At 38.1% G+C, this 16349-nt stretch overlaps 1 long non-coding RNA gene across 1 annotated transcript; it reads right to left on the reverse strand.

Moving 5' to 3' along the window:
- Positions 1-1763: 1763 nt before the first annotated feature.
- LOC101179629 lies at positions 1764-4557 on the reverse strand. The gene is made up of 3 exons (XR_180264.1): positions 4438-4557; positions 3844-3983; positions 1764-2399 (listed from the first exon to the last, which is right to left on the reverse strand). It is a non-coding gene; the product is annotated as an uncharacterized LOC101179629 (long non-coding RNA).
- Between the last annotated feature and the right edge of the window lie 11792 nt (positions 4558-16349).

The raw sequence follows: 16349 nt of genomic DNA on the forward strand, positions 1-16349 counted from the left end.
CAACTTCAAAGAATGTAAATACCACAAATAATGAGAATAGACTCTCTCTCTGTGTTTCTCTCTCTCCTGTCTCTCTCTCTCTCTTTCTCTCTCTCCTCTCTCTCTCTCCTTCCATGTATGTGTGTGTCTGTGTGTGTGTGTGTGTATCCTTTTGAATATATTTGTATGTATATATGCAAAAAACAAAGCAAATGCAGTGGGATCTTGGGACCTACTTAGCTGGCCAAAAACCTGAGTGTGTCTATACTTTGTACACTTGTATTCCATTTATAGCATAACAGTGAGTAGCAGCACACTGATTAGTAAGATCAATTTCAGAATATTGCTAGAAATGATGACCTCTTTTATGTCTTTTTAAGTATGAAAATCCCTGCACTCTCAAGCTAACAATAGTTGTTATTATTAGAAAAACTACTAATTGTTTTGAGAATATTGTATTCAGCATTACATTTCAAAGTATATCAACTCTTGCTGATATCATGTCTAAAAAACACCAAAAGAAATCACCTTCTAAAATATGGTACATGAAAACTACTTACCATGAACTTTCTTTTCATTGATCAAAGTCATGTCCTTTTCTAGACATAAGCAGCTGGCAGTATTGTTTCCCCAGGGGCATACAAGCAGAACACCATCTGAAGCCAGATGAAAAATAAAGGTACTTATCCAAGTGGAAAATATGGCAAGTGTGTACATTATTCATGACACCAATTAGCTCTTGAATCAACAAATATGGTAAAATGTTTTTAAAGGTAGAGAGCTATAGAGGCCATGTATATACACATAAAACCAAATGGAAACCTTACAAGATCTGCATAATTTAGTCCAAAATAGTTATTTTATTTGAAATAACAATGACTAAATAAAACAGAAGTTACAGTAGCATCATTTTTCTGTAAGTCATAATATTTTTTGTTTGAATGAATAAACTAAATATATAATCAATGAAGAATTCCTCTTTTAAGTATTTAGGGTTTTGTTGTTGTTTTCTCATGGAAGAAATTCAATTAGATAATCCAGATGAGGAAACTGATTCTTAGAAGAAGTTTGATCAGATCATCTACTGGAAAGTGTAGTGCTGAAATTAAAAATTATTTCTGCCAGAATACAAAATTTGCATTCATCTGTCTAAATCAGGATACCCGAGAATTGATTGAAATGCAAGATGTGCAGTAGATTACTTTAACTTTCCTTATAAAGCAAATTACTCTCAAATTAAATATGTTTGATACAGTGTTGCAAAAATTCCATCTTGGGGCACTTCAATTTTCAAAACATAATATTATTTCAGTCTAAAGAATATTAGCATAAGATTTAACACTGCCATTCACTTATTTAAATTTACCTATTTAATCAGATATATTTAATCAAGTTACATATGAATACTTAATTAAACTTGTTTTGGTTAACATTCTGGCTTAGAGTTGGATTTCTATATATTGTGTTTATGCAAACATAAAATGATTATGTTCATATCTAGAGTAGCTGCTAATTTATCTACCCACACCTATTTTACATTCACAATTTTTTAAGGTTTAAATATCTAAAACAAAAAACATTTGAAAATTAATATTTTGGTTATTTTAATACAGAATATTCAATCATTAAATTAAGCTTGAGAAGAATAACTAATCCTCAGGATTTTTATTATGTATTTAATATATATGTAATGAGTGGGAGAAGAGAGAGCCTAAGAGAGACAATAAATAAATAATAATATAATTTTTAATGATTTTTTTCTTTATATTTTCTTCAATACCCCAAATCTTCTCACACAAACTTGAATTACATTTTTGTAGAAAAGTTTAAATTCTTAAAATATTTTGACTTTATGATGAATAATAACAAATTCATTTTTTTCTGTCTCTCGTACACACATATACAAACACAAAGATATGGAAAAAGCTAAAAGTACCCTTGCCTTAGTCCATCTGTGCTACTATAACAAAACCCCATAATCTGGGTAGCTTATAAACAACAGAAATTTACTTGTTATAGTTCTGGAGTCTGGTAAGTCAGTAGTCAGTTTACTTCTCCAGGTCCTCTTTAACACAGTTTTTCTTAATTCTGAGTGACAGGGACAACTAATACTTGATTTGAAGAATATTTAGCAAGATAGAAAAATCAAATATTGATCTCTAAACTTTGTAGGTTGCTGTGGGACTATAATTTTCAGAAACAGTAGTCTCATATATACAGGGCTTGAGGAAAACTTTGCTTTATTATCTACAATAATTTGGATACTTCTCTGCTGTCAAAGAGAAATAACCTCTAGGAAATGTTTCCCATCTTAGTGGAAATAATAATATGTTGAATATCTCTCGGTTGTACCTGGAAAGTTGACATTGCTAAGAGCTTGTCTTCTAAAGCAAAAGAAGTTGCATTCCACTGGTATTCACCTGTAATAAATATGAAATGCACTAAGTATTACCTGGGAAGACGGAGAGTTAGATCACATGTCCAAATCTCTTCTCTTTTAATGTACTTAAATTAACAAAATTGCTGAACAAAGAGATGAAAATTTTATCCAGACTAAAACTCGAAAAGGACTTTCTGATATCCTACAGATTATGAAATATCTATGAAAATCTGGAACAAGCTCATAGAGGATACCAGGAGCTAACAAATGACTCTCTGGAAGTGGAGTGCCATGTTCTTATCAGCACATAGAAGAGATTTTGAAGGACTCCCTTATTAATACTTTGAAAATCACAGAGCAGCCCCGATTGAAGGAGAAGAAGTCAATCATCCAAATGATTTTTTTGTTTTTTTGTTTTGACTTGATACCCTGAAAAAAAAGGAAATGGTATGAAGACAACCTTGCTTTATAGCTGAGGAGTGAGGTGACGATATGCATGAGGGCGTGTGTCTCTACTGTCAGAGAAAAATAGCCTTGGGATATCCCACAAATACAAAGACAGTAAGCACTGTGGGCCACTCTACATCAGTTTCTCACCAATGTAGTTGTTTAGTATAGAACAGGAAGTACACTCATATCTGTGGTTAATCCATAATGAAAAATGTAAGTCCTTAAAAAGGCAAAGCCCGCCCACTACATCAGATGTTACATATTTAGAAATTAAGCACACACATTTCTGTGACTTAATTATCTTCAGTCAATTTTTCCCCTCCTTTTCAGGCAACTGTTAAGTTGGTTTTACACTGGACTGTACCACCATCCAGGGACATGGTCACATTTAATTTCTCAAAGCTGAAGAAAACATGATGGTGAGCTGATAAATTCAGTGACTATTGTTGAGCAAATTGCAGAGCTTGATAGAATTGTCTTAAAAAGTTAATTTTGTCAATCAAAGTAACTAAGCAACAATTCCTAAGTATGTTACCAAAAAAAAAAATATTACTGTATAAACGCTTAAAATGACATGGTGTCTGATAGCTCAATACTTATCTGTTTTTATTTTATTTCAGTTATTCCTGTAAGAATTTATAGATAGCAGATATATAATAAAAATTTTTGAGATCAGAGAGTCTTTGGAATAAAATGATCTCAAGGATAGTGTCCAGTAGAGGATCCAGAATGAAACTAGGGAGAATGAATAATAGCGAGAGATGGAGAGGCAGGAGAGAGACAGAGAGAGAGAGAGAAAGATATGGAGGGGTGAGAGAGAGAGAGAGAAAGAAAGAGAAAAAAATGAATGAGCACAAAACTATAGATGAAAATAGATAAATCTCAGTAAGCAAATTGTGTAAAAAGAACAGGAATGAGACCCTGAGCATTTTCCTGGAATAGCTCAGCATGTCTATGGAAAGTTTTTCTTTTTTTTTTTTTTAATCAAGGTAGCAGCTTTGCAGGTATGAGGATGGCTAGATTCTAAGACTCACTGCTGTACTGGAGGCCATTCCAGTGGCCTGAGTATATCACCATATTTCTTCATCCTGGAATGTTGGTGATAGCCAGGATAGCCAGGACAGGATAATCTCTCTTCCTCTGGAAGAGCCCTTGTCTTAATCCTTTCATGTTGCTGTCAAGGAAAACTGGAGTCTAAGTAAATGCTAAAGAAAAGAGATCTATTTGGCTCACAGTTAGGCAGGCTGTACAAGAGGCATGGCACCAGCATCTGCTTCTGGAGAAGGCTGCAGGCTGTCCTCACTCATGACAGAAGGCAAAGAGGAGCAGGCATGTGCACAGAGCATGCAGTGAAAGAAAGCAAGAGAGCAAGGTGGTGAGAGCGGGTACCAAGCTCTTTATAACAACCAGCTCTTACAGGAATTAATAGAGCAAGAGGGCTCATTACTGTGGGGATAGCAACAAGCTATTCATGAAGGATCTGCCTCCATGATCCAAACACTTCCCTTTAGGCCCCACCTAAAACACTGAGGATCAAATTTCAACATAAGGTCTGGAGGAGTCAAATAATCCAAACTATAGCAATTCTACCCCTGGCCCTCTAAATTTTATACCCTTCTTATACATACAATATAGTCGTTCCATCCCATAGTCTTCAAAACTCTTAACTTGTTCCAGCATCAACTCAAATGTCCAATATTCAAAGTTTCATCTGAGACTCAGGGCAAATTCCTTATAGCTGTGACCCTGTAAAATCAATAACAATGTTTTTACTTCCAAGATACAATGGTTGTGTAAGCATTAAATAAACATTTCTATCCCAAAAGGGAGAAATAGGCTAAAATAAAGGAGTAACAGGCTCCATACAAGTCTGAAACCCAGCAAAGCAGACATTAAATCTTAAAACTCCAAAATAATCTCCTTTGATTTCATATCCCACATCCTGGGTACATGGTGTGAGGGGTCAACTCAAAAGGCCTCAGGCAGTTCTGTCCCCATGGCTTTGTTGGGCACAGCCCACATGGGTGCTGTCTTGGGTTTGAATTGAATGCTTGCTGCTTTTCCAGGCTGATGGTGCATGCTGTTGGTTGGTCTACACAGCCCTGCTCCCACAGTTCCACTAAGCAGTGCCCCACTGGGGACTCTCTGAGGGTGCTCTAACTGCACACTTCTACTCAGTATGAACTTAGTGGATTCTCTCTGCAAGCACTCAGCCCCTGCAGCAGAATTGTGCATGGTTACACAGGCTTTGGGATGTATCCTCTGAAATCTAAGTGGAAGTGGCCAAGCCTCCTCCACTCTTGCATTCTGAGTGACTGCAGACTTAACACCATATGGACACTGCCAAGGCTTTCAGTTTATGCTTTAGAGCTGAGGACCAAGCAGTACCTGGGGCCATTGAGCAGTGGTTGGAGGTAGAGCAGCCAGGACGCAGTGAGCAGCATCCCAAGGTGGTACAGGGCAGTGATGCTCCAGTCCCAGACCTTGAAACAATTTTGTCCTCCCCAGGTATCTGGGCCTGTGATGGGAGGAGCAGCTTTGAAAATTTCTGCAATGCCTTTGGGGCCTTTTCCCCATTATCTTGGCTTTCAGCACCTGACTCCCATTTAGTCATGCTAATCCTTTTAACAAGTGGTTGCTCTGCAGCACCATTGGATTCCTCCCTTAAAAATGCTCTTTCCTTCTCTATCACGTGCCCAGGATGCACATTTTCCAAATGTTTAGGCTTTGCTTTACTTTTAATTGTACATTACAACTTTAGGCCATTCCTTTGCTCCTGTATCTGACACTCTTTGAAGGATTTTCTGCTTAGGAATTTCTTCCACTAGATACTTTTGGTCATGACTTTTAAGCTTGGCCTTCCATGAAGACCTAGAGCGTGAAAACAATGCAACCAAGTTCTTTTCTATGGTTAACAAGGGTAAACTTTGCTCTAGTTTCCAATCAGTTCCATGTGAGATCCTGTCAGCTTGGTCTTTACGGTCTGTATTTCTACTAGCATTTTGGTCACTATCACTTAACCAATCTCTAAGAAGTTCCAAACTTTCTCTAATCTTCTTGTCTTTTTTCAGACCTCCAAATCCTTCTATCCTTTGCCCACTTCCAAAACCACTTCCACAGTTTCTGGTATTTTTATAGCAACATCCCATTCTTTAGTACCAATTTTCTGTCTTAGTCCTTTTAATGTTGCTACAAAGGAATATCTGAGGCTGGGTAATTTATAAAGAAGAGAGGTTTGTTTTTCTCACAGTTATTCAGGCCATACAAGAGGCATAGTACCAGCATCTGTTTCTAGTGAGGGCCTCAGGCTGCCTTTACTCACAGCAGAAGGTGAAGGGAACCAGCATGTGCAGAGATCACATGGATAGACAGGAAGCAAGAGAGCAATGGGGGAGGTGCCAAGCTCTTTTTAACAACCGCTCTCATAGAACTAATAGAACAAGAACTTACTCATTACTGAGGATGGCGCCAAGACCATTCATGGGAGGTCCACCCCGATGAACCAAACACCTCCCATTAAGCTCCACTTTCAACATTGAGGATCAGATTTCAATATAAGGTATGGAGAGGTCAAACAAAGTGAACTATAGCAGTAAAGTTGTTGTTGTTGCTGCTGCTTTTTTTTCTTTCTTTTTTTTTTTTTTTTTGACACGGAGTCTTGCCCTGTTGCCCAGGCTGGAGTGCAATGGTGCGATCTCGCCTCACTGCAAGCTCCGCCTCCCAGGTTCACGCCATTTTCTTGCCTCAGCCTCCTGAGTATCTGGGACTACAGGCGCCCGCCACCATGCCCTGCTATTTTTTTTTTTTTTTTTGTATTTTTAGTTGAGACGGGATTTCACCATGTTAACCAGGATGGTCTCGTACTCCTGACCTCGTGATCCGCCTGCCTCGGCCTCCCAAAGTGCTGGGATTACAGGCAGCAGTAAAGTTTTAATAAGTGCATGGTTCACCCAATTTCTCATCTTTTCGGTTCACATAGTTCAAGTACTGCCAATAAAAATAATTTTCGCCATATTTTTACAATGCCTGTAGTGTGCTTTTGAACAAATAATGGTTTCCTCTAAGGAGATAGATAGCAAAGGCATAAAACAAGAATGTGGAATTTATAAGCCACTCATCACATAGGGAAGGCACAGACTCCAGGATGCAGAAACAATTGCATGTGACCCTGCTAATTGACTTAAGTGCACCCAAACCTTGCTCTTTAAAACAAAACAGTGAAAATGTGCTGCAGAGGAGATAGATGACTCCCTAGGGAGGAGGCAAAAGATGCTTCTCTGTGAGCTTTAAAGTGTTCATTATAAAAAGCAGAGATACTTATCCCTGTAATTCTCCCAGGAAAGGAACTGGAGAGTAAAGATGAAGATTGTAGGCACGAGCTCAATTCAGGGAACATTTTCATTTCAGTGAGCATCTGCTGACAGTAAATCCAGTGATAACTGTCATGCAGTGTGGATGTCTTACTTCTTTCTAGTAAGCCTGATGAGAGCACCGTATACCTCCTGGCATAATTGTTCTTGTTCCATCTGAGCTTAATGGGGATTTAAACATTCACAGGAGAAGTTAAAGGCAAAGAAAAATGTGACAGCATAAAAAGGAAAACTATTTTTAATGAGCTTATTTTCTTCTATGTAACTCATCCTTATTTTCTAATTTCATAATGTTATATGGAACATTTTTGATATGAAAGAAAAACCAAATGATCTCATTTTATTTTATTTATAATTGTATTATTGATCTCTTATTATGATGGAGACCCTTTATATGTATACTGCAATAAATGGAAGAGCTTAAGAAGCAATGGATACAATAATGATATCAGCTTGGCTGCCAGGAACTTGATGGATAAAATCTGCTAAGAGACACATGAGATTATTTACGTCAATGAGTGTGTGATAATAAAAGGCAATTCAACCTCATAGATTTGCAATTTAGACATAACTAAATATGGTAGTAACACTATATTTACTTCTTAATTCACTTATTATACTTGTTTCTCTTGACCAAAACAAAGGTAAACTCTACAGAATAGTTTAATTACACTTAATGTAAGAAATTAATATCAATTTTTATGACTGGGAGACTCACAAATTAGTCTAACTATAATAGAAAAGCACTATAACTCAAACAACAGTTAGATTCCCTGTGCATGAGATGTCTTTGACCTGCCCAAAAAGGCTTCTACACATGGAATTTGCATGAACCTTATTATAATACCAGCATCCCAACACTAGGCAACATTAAACCCTACAATTACATTATTATATGTAAGTGGCAATACGCTGCCAGAAACTGTAATGTCTCCATATGTGTTTAGATGATCTGTAAAGGAGCTGCTCTATCTCAACCACAGCATGAAACCATTTCTGTTTTTACACTGATAGTAGTTCAAGTTTATTAATTCTAGCAACCAAAACATATAACATCAAAAATCTTGAAATAACTGGGCATGATGGCTCACGCTTGTAATCCTAGCACTTTGGGAAGCCAAGGAAGGAGGATCTCTTGAGCCCAGGAACTCCAGACCAGGCTAGGCAAAACAGCAAGATCATATCACTACAAAAAATTTAAAAATTACCTGGGCGTGGTAGTCTGCACCTATTGTCCAAGCTATTCGGGAGGCTGAGGTGGGAGGATGGCTTGAGTCCAAAGTCCAGGAAGTCGAGGCTGCAGTGAGCTGTATCATGCCACTACACTGTAGGCTGAGTGATGGAGCATGACCCCATCTCCAAAAAAAAAGAAAAAAAAGTCTCGAAATAAGTATTTTTTTTTAAGTATTTTATTTGTGCAAACTGGGTATGTCTTTCAGAGTGCAATGTCTATGTAAATATTCCTTGCTGGTAGCCACAATCATTGATATATTTTAATTTGTTGCTACTCTGTTGAACAGAATTATAAAAAAACTTACAACTGATTCAACTTATGGATATTTACCAGGACTTAAATCCAAACGCCTGTCTCTGATAAATACGTGTAAACAAATTGCTTTATTAACTAAAAAAGGTCAAGTCCTGTGCTTGACTAATTTTGTGTGGAAATTTCTCACATTAATCAAAATATAAGCTTGGTAAGGAATATGCTATCCTAACTGGCTAACTCTATGCTATATGTTTCAAATTAACTGTCTGCCATGTCAGATTATCCTAAACATGAAAGAAATACATATGTGACCCAAAGTTTGCAAACCTTTGGTGAGATTTGTTTAAATATCCAATTTAGTTTTAAAATCTTACGTATATTAAATTGAAAATGATGACTTTCAATATTTTACCCATCTAGTTGTATATCCTCTCTCAATTTTTCTTAATATGCCTGAGAAGAAAATTGAGGCTAAAGAAATTTAGTGAATGCTATTACAGATCTGAATTGCTTCTGTTATTTTAAAATAATATTTTCTACTCACCTGTGCCTTGCCAATGAGTTTATTCAAAATACAAAATGTCCTTTATTCCCTTGGACTTTTGTTCACCTAACAAATGCTGTGTCTGCATTGTGTCCAGCTACTTGTCTTAGGTAGCAGAGATAGACATAAAGTAAGACACAATTCCAGAATTTGAGAACATTAGTGTAATTGGGAACTCAGTTCATAAGAGGAAAACATAAAGCTATGTACAAAGAAAGAGAAGGAAATACACAGATTACTGCAACATCATATGGACTAGAAATATCACAGAGGCTACTTGGTGAAGAAAAAAGAATGGAACGAAAAAGTACCTGAGAGAGAAGAGATGTCATAAAGACTTAAGAATAGGTGAAGAAAAGGAAGTAGAAAGTATAAATACTAGAAAGAGTAAAATAAAATTGTCTTTGTTTATAGATGACATGGTGGTTTATATAGAAAATGGCAAAGAATCGACAAAATACTGCTGGAACTAGTAAGTAATTATGGCAATGTTGTAGGACACAATATTAATATTTAAAGGTCAATTGCTGTTTTATATACTGAAGATGAAAATATGGAAATTTGAAATAAAAAACAAAATATCACTTACATTAGCACCAATAAAATAAAATACTTAAGGTATCTATCTGAAAATAAGTATCTATAAAATCTATATGAGAAAAACTACAAAATACTGATGAAAGAAATCAAAGCAGACCTAAATAAGTGGAGAGATATTCCAGGTTCATGGGTAGATAGACTATCAGATATGTTCAGTTTTTCCAAATTTATCTGTATATTCAAGGCAAATTATTTTGTGCATGTCAACAAATGGTTCTAAACTTTTTATAGAGAGGTAAAAAACCCAAAGTAGCCAGTTCAATATTGAAGAATAACAAAGTTGGAGAACTAACCAACGCAACTTGATCTCCAGACTTAATATAAAGCTACAGTATCAAGACAGTGGTATTAGTGAAAGAATAGACAAACAGAATAAATGTTATATTAAAAAAATGAACAAATGTTCAGTGGAACACAGTAGAGATCCCAGAAATAGGCTCACATAAATATAGTCAACTAATCATTGGCAAAAATGCACAGACAATTCTATAGAGAAAGGATTGTCTTCTAAATAAATAGTGCTGGACAGCCTGACTTCCACATGCAATAAATAAATAAATAAATAAATAAATAAATAAATAAATAAATCTAGACACAGACATTACACTTGTCACAAAAGTTAGTCCAAAATGGCTCATAGTCTTAAGGTAAAATGCAAAACTATAAAACTCTTAAAAGGTAACATAATGAAAATATAAAGGTGACCGTAGGTTTGGTGGATTTTTAGATTACAACTCCAAAAGCAAAATCCATTAAAAAAAATCAACAAGAATTCCTTAAAATTAAAAAAAAAAGTTTTTCCAAAGACACTCTCAAGAGAATGAAATGAGCAGCAGCAGACTGGAATAAAATATTTGCAAAACATATACTAGATCAACGACTGACATACAAATATACAAAGAACTGTTAAAACTCAACAATAAGAAAACAACGAATTTTAAAAAATGGCAAAAGATCTGGATGGACAACCTCACCAAAGGAGGTATACAATGCCAAATAAAAATATAAAGAGATACTTGATGTCATCTGTCGTCAGGGAGTTGCCAATTAAAAAACTAAGTGAGATACAACCACACGCCTGTCAGAATTAATAAAATGAAAACACTGATAACACCAAATGCTTGTGAGGATGAGGAGCAAAGGGAACTCCTATTAATTGATTGTGGGAATGCAAAATAATGCAGACATATTGGAAGACAGTTTGGCAGTTTCTTCCAAAAATAACATTTGCTTACTATATGATACAACAAGCATACTTCTGGTACCTACCAAAAGGAGTTGAAAACATGTCAGCACAAAAACCTGCATACAAATGTTCATACCATTTGTATTTATAATTGGCAAAACTTGGAAACAACCATGATGTCCTTCAGTAGGTGAATGGATAAGGAAACTGTGGTATACCCATAAAATGAAATATTATTCAGCACTAAGAAATGAGCTGTCGGCCCAGCGTGGTGGCTCATGCTTATAATCCCAGCACTTTGGGAGGCCAAGGCAGGCAGATCACGAGGTCAGGAGATTGAGACCATCCTGGCTAACATGGTGAAACCCCATCTCTACTAAAAAAATACAAAAAGTTAGCCGGGCATGGTGGCGGGCGCCTGTAGTCCCAGATACTCGGGAGGCTGAGGCAGGCTAATGGCGTGAATCCAGGAGAAGGAGCGTGCAGTGAGCCGAGATCACAACACTGCACTCCAGCCTGGGCTACAGAGGGAGAGTCTGTCTCAAAAAAAAAAAAAAAAAAAAAAAAAAAGTGAACTGCCGTACTATGAAAGACGTGGACTTTATTAATAATAATTTATCAATGTGATTCAACAATTTTAACCAATGTACTAAACTAAAACAACATGTTAGTAGGGAAAACTGTGCAATGGGTGGAAATGAGGAATACAAGAATTCTGAACTTTTCTATTATGTTTTCTGTAAATATAAAACTGTTCTAAAAATAAAGTCTACCCATTAAAGACAAAAAAAAAAAGAAAAGAACAGGTGAGCCAGACTTTCAGAATGTGGAGACCTAGAAAGTATATATTTCCCTCTTTACAAAGCAGCAACAAGGCAAGGAAATTCTTCCTATTCATAATTTTTGTTCAATTCACAGAAAGCTGAAATTGCTGGGGACAATTAACCGTAAGTATAAGACACGTGACTCCAAAATGAGACGAGAGAAAACTTAGCTGACTTGCAGCAGATGCCATTTGAGCAATGGTGAAAAGAAGTTAGCTGGATTTTTAATAAATTGCTCAAGCTACATGCGGAGTAGCAAGAAAATGTGAACCTCTGAGGGCAGAAGACACAAGGGCAATTTGCACTTAATTCACAGATTCTTCTCTACTGTTGTTTCTAGAACTCTAAAAAAAAGATGAGGGGCATGATGATACTGGCTTAAATGAGAGGCTGCTTCAAGGAGGGCAGAAAGCCTACCCAAAATCCTTTCCCCTCCTCTCCTATGGGACAAAAATCTTTTTTTTTTTTTTTTTTGAGATGGAGTTTTGCTCCTGTTGCCCAGGCTGGAGTGCAATGGCGCGATCTCGGCTCACTGCAACCTCCACCTTCTGGGTTCAAGCTATTCTACCTGGAAAATCCTAAACCACTAGGTGAAAGCCAACTACCTTGTCACCTGTGGGGCACTGGTGAAAACCTATTGCAAGTGGAGAAAGTGACCAAGAGGAAACAAACAAACAAACAAACAAACCCCTCTGACTTCATGGGAGTGGCAGGAATAAGTCCTGGGCCCTGACCTGCAGCTGAGTGCCAGACAGGATCCCCGAGAAGGCTCTACACCCATGACTCAGGGAAGCAGTGCTTGCTTAAGACTGAGATTTAATCAGAATCATAGAGAAGCCACCATCATACTATGCCCCTGACACCAAGCTAATGACTGTTGAGTAACAAGTAATAATGTCCTAATGTTATAGTCTAGTAAATAATCATCAGGATGTGTAATGCAGAAAATATAAATGAATGTATGTCCCAAGCTGGAAAATGTGAGGTGTTTTTGTGGCTTTTATGTGGAGATAATTTGGAGAGGCACTGGGGGCTGTTATGGGCTGAAATGTGTTCTTTTAAAATTTATATGCTGAAACCTTAATTTAAAGAGGTGAACAAGGAACCAGCCAATATTTTTATTCTAGCTTTCCTGAATTGATGACATTTAAATACATGCAGTGGTATATAGAAAGTCTTACATTTGCTCTGTTGCAAGTGGCCATTGCACACAAAGACTATCAGAAGAGAAGGCTGGATCCTGAGGCAATGATCAAAAGATATTGATGACCTTCACCACACAGAGCAGTTTGCCATTGTGACCCCCCTGCACATATTGTTAAGACTCCATCTCCCCCTACCACAGAGGTTCTGAATTTCTGACCTTTGGGTTTTTTTTTTTCTTCTAGTGCATCTGGAAGGCAAGAATGAGTCATCTTGAAGAAAAGGCAGTGGGAGATCAAGAAGAATTCTTGTGGCAAGGAAAACATTATGGAGGTATTAATTAAGTTGACTTTGGGGAAGCAGTGAAAAAATATTTTTTCTATAATACATAATCACAGTTGCAAAACAAAAAAAAAGATACTTCTTTCAAGAACCACGGGGTTGCAGTCACAGTTCAGATTTGAGTGGTAAGAAAAACTCACAGGACCTAAAATGTCAATACTTACCAATCTATGGCTTATTGCAGGACAAGGACATAACACAACAATATTACAGTAAAAATATACTTCTAAGATAAAAGCTGTCTCACAGCAAGGGTTCTGCAAAGTGTCCTCTGTAAAGTCGCTGACATCCAAGTGTCCTCTGTAGAGTCTCCTCCAGTATATACCGTATCTCTCTCTCTCTCGTGTGTGTGTTTTTTGTTTGTTTTTTGTTTTTCTTCAAAGTGTCGCTCTGTCGCCCAGACTGGAGTGCAGTGGTGCAATCTCGGCTCACTACAACCTCTGCCTCCTGGGTTCAAGCAATTCACCTGCCTTAGCCTCCCAAGTAGCTGGGATTACAGGCACGCACCACCATGTCTGGCTAATTTTTGTATTTTTAGGAGAGACAGGGTTTCACCAAGTTGATCAGGCTGGCCTTGAATTTCTGACCTCAAGCCATCCGCCCACCTGGGCCTCACAAAGTGCTAGGATTACAGGCATGAGCCACCGCACCCAGCCTATACCTTACGGCTTGAACAGTGGACCACTGATACCTGCACGGAACACCTCAAAACCAGTTGCTCAGAATGGAGTCTCAACAGGAATTTCTTATACACGGTTTATCCTGTAGGCATATTCTTGCTATGTAACCAGCGCAAAAGTCAGACTCCTCTGAGAAACTTATGGAAACCAGGTGCTGACAATGTTATGCTTTACCTGAGCCCTGTGCTCCTGGAAAACAGCTGAAGTTAGGGAATCCCCCCATCCTTTGTGGTTCCAAGAAAAGGCTTACAGCCAAGAGCTGATGCTGAGCAAGTGAGCTCCCAAATTGGAGCTTAGCCTGGGAGCGTTCCTGGTTTGCTCAGGAAAGAATTTAAGGGCTAGCCAGAGGCGTTAGACAACTTTTAATGAAGCGGCAGCATCCAGCAGCAGGAGAGACACTGCTTGTGGAGCAGGGTTACTCTACAGGCAGTCTACCCAGAGCAGCAGCTCAGAGGCAGTTCTGCAGTCATATTCATACCTACTCTTAATCACATGCAAATTAATGGGCAGATTATACATAAATTTCTAGGAAATTAGTGATAATGTCTGGATCATCAGGTTCTTGCCATGGAAAGTGGTGGTAACTTTTGAGTGTTGCCATGGCAATGGTAAACTAACATGGCGTATCTTAATAGAAAGCTGCTTCTGCAGTGTCCCTGTTTGAGTCTTCAATTTGGTGTGGTGTCTGAATCCTGCCTCCAGAATCGAGTTCTGCCCCTCACCTGAATACCACACTTCTCCACTTGACTTAGATAAGATTTGCGAATGATACTTTGTTTATCTAAGACAAAGCCAGACGCACACCCTCCAAATTCTCATTCTTTGCCTCAGTAATGATTGATTTGCTGAGCTGTTTGTACCCATTGACCAATCTGGACAAGATACCTGCTAACTCGTCATTACCAAACTTTTATCTAAATTCTTCTGCTTTACCACAAATTTCTAAACTCCTAAACTTTGACCCTTTAAGACTGGGCAAGCAGAACAACCCCTTACAAATGGCCCTTTTTTTTTTTTTTTTTTTGAGATGGAGTCTTGCTCTGTCGCCCAGGCTGGAGTGCAGTGGCTCGATCTCGGCTCACTGCAAGCTCTGCCTCCCGGGTTCACGCCATTCTCCTGCCTCAGCCTCCCAAGTAGCTGGGACTACAAGCGCCTGCCACCACGCCCGGCTAACTTTTTGTATTTTTAGTAGAGACGGGGTTTCACTGTGTTAGCCAGGATGGTCTCGATCTCCTGGCCTCGTGATCCGCCCGCCTCAGCCTCCCAAAGTGCTGGGATTACAGGCGTGAGCCACCGCGCCCGGCCACAAATGGCCCTTTTTTGAGAATCTATTGCTCTCAGAGAAAAACCTTCCCTGCTTAAGTGTCTGATCATGCTCGGCATTCATCTCACTGCTCCACACCTGGTTCTTTCTAGACCTGTTTACTCCTGCATAAGAGAAAATTCCTTCCTGCTTGGCCTTTGAGGTGTTTTCACATCTTATGATCTGAGTGTTCTCTTTATTCTGATAGACCCCCTTTCCTAATTGGAGTTATCCTCTTTTCCCATAGCAATTGAGCTTTGGAGTAAAGCCTTTCCTTAGCTAGGTCTAGATTTGTCTTGCGTTTGAGAGGTCTAATCACCAGTCTCACTGCTATTAATAACCAGTGCTGACATGCTGGTACAATCTGCCTCCAAATCTCCATGGACAGGCACAGGGTTACAAAGCAAGATGATTAGTAGCATTATTAATAGAATTTCAGTATATTTCATGCTATGCGCACGTATAGGGACTTGAGCAACACATGAATGAGAATTATTGTAGAAGCCTGTTGGGATTAAACCTTACAGCATAGGAGAAAAAAGGAAGAAGAGTTTTAAAACGATGACAAACTAAGTAAGACATGGATAAAACCTAGAAACCTGAACACAGGAAGAATTTTCATCCTAATGAGAATATACCAGATATATTTTTATAATAAAGCTCTCCATTTTTAAAGTAAGGAAAGTGAAAGGGTACATTAAAGGGAAAAAAGCATAATTGTCAAATCCTTTTGTATATTGAAACGTTATAAATCAAAAGAAACTCTTAAAATTATCTAGCCCCTTCTCTCAAATAACAACAATGGAGAGATATCAGGTTGATCTAAAATCTCCCTGTGATACAGGGCACGGAAGCCACAAAATCGTGGCTTAACCAGGGAAAGTTCTTGGCTTTGCCCAGGAAAGCTTTCAAGAGTGAGCAGCTGGTGGAAGGAAACAGCTTCACTGGGGCCGCAGCATTACAGCACAGTGACTGCCCCTGCAGAGCAGGCCGCCCCATAGGTGGTGTGTGGAGAGCAGCAGCTCAAGCTCAGTGCTGCAGTCAAACTCTATCTACCTT

Source organism: Nomascus leucogenys, chromosome 25, assembly GCF_006542625.1.
Source record: "Nomascus leucogenys isolate Asia chromosome 25, Asia_NLE_v1, whole genome shotgun sequence".
NCBI classification, from domain to species: Eukaryota; Metazoa; Chordata; class Mammalia; order Primates; family Hylobatidae; genus Nomascus; species Nomascus leucogenys.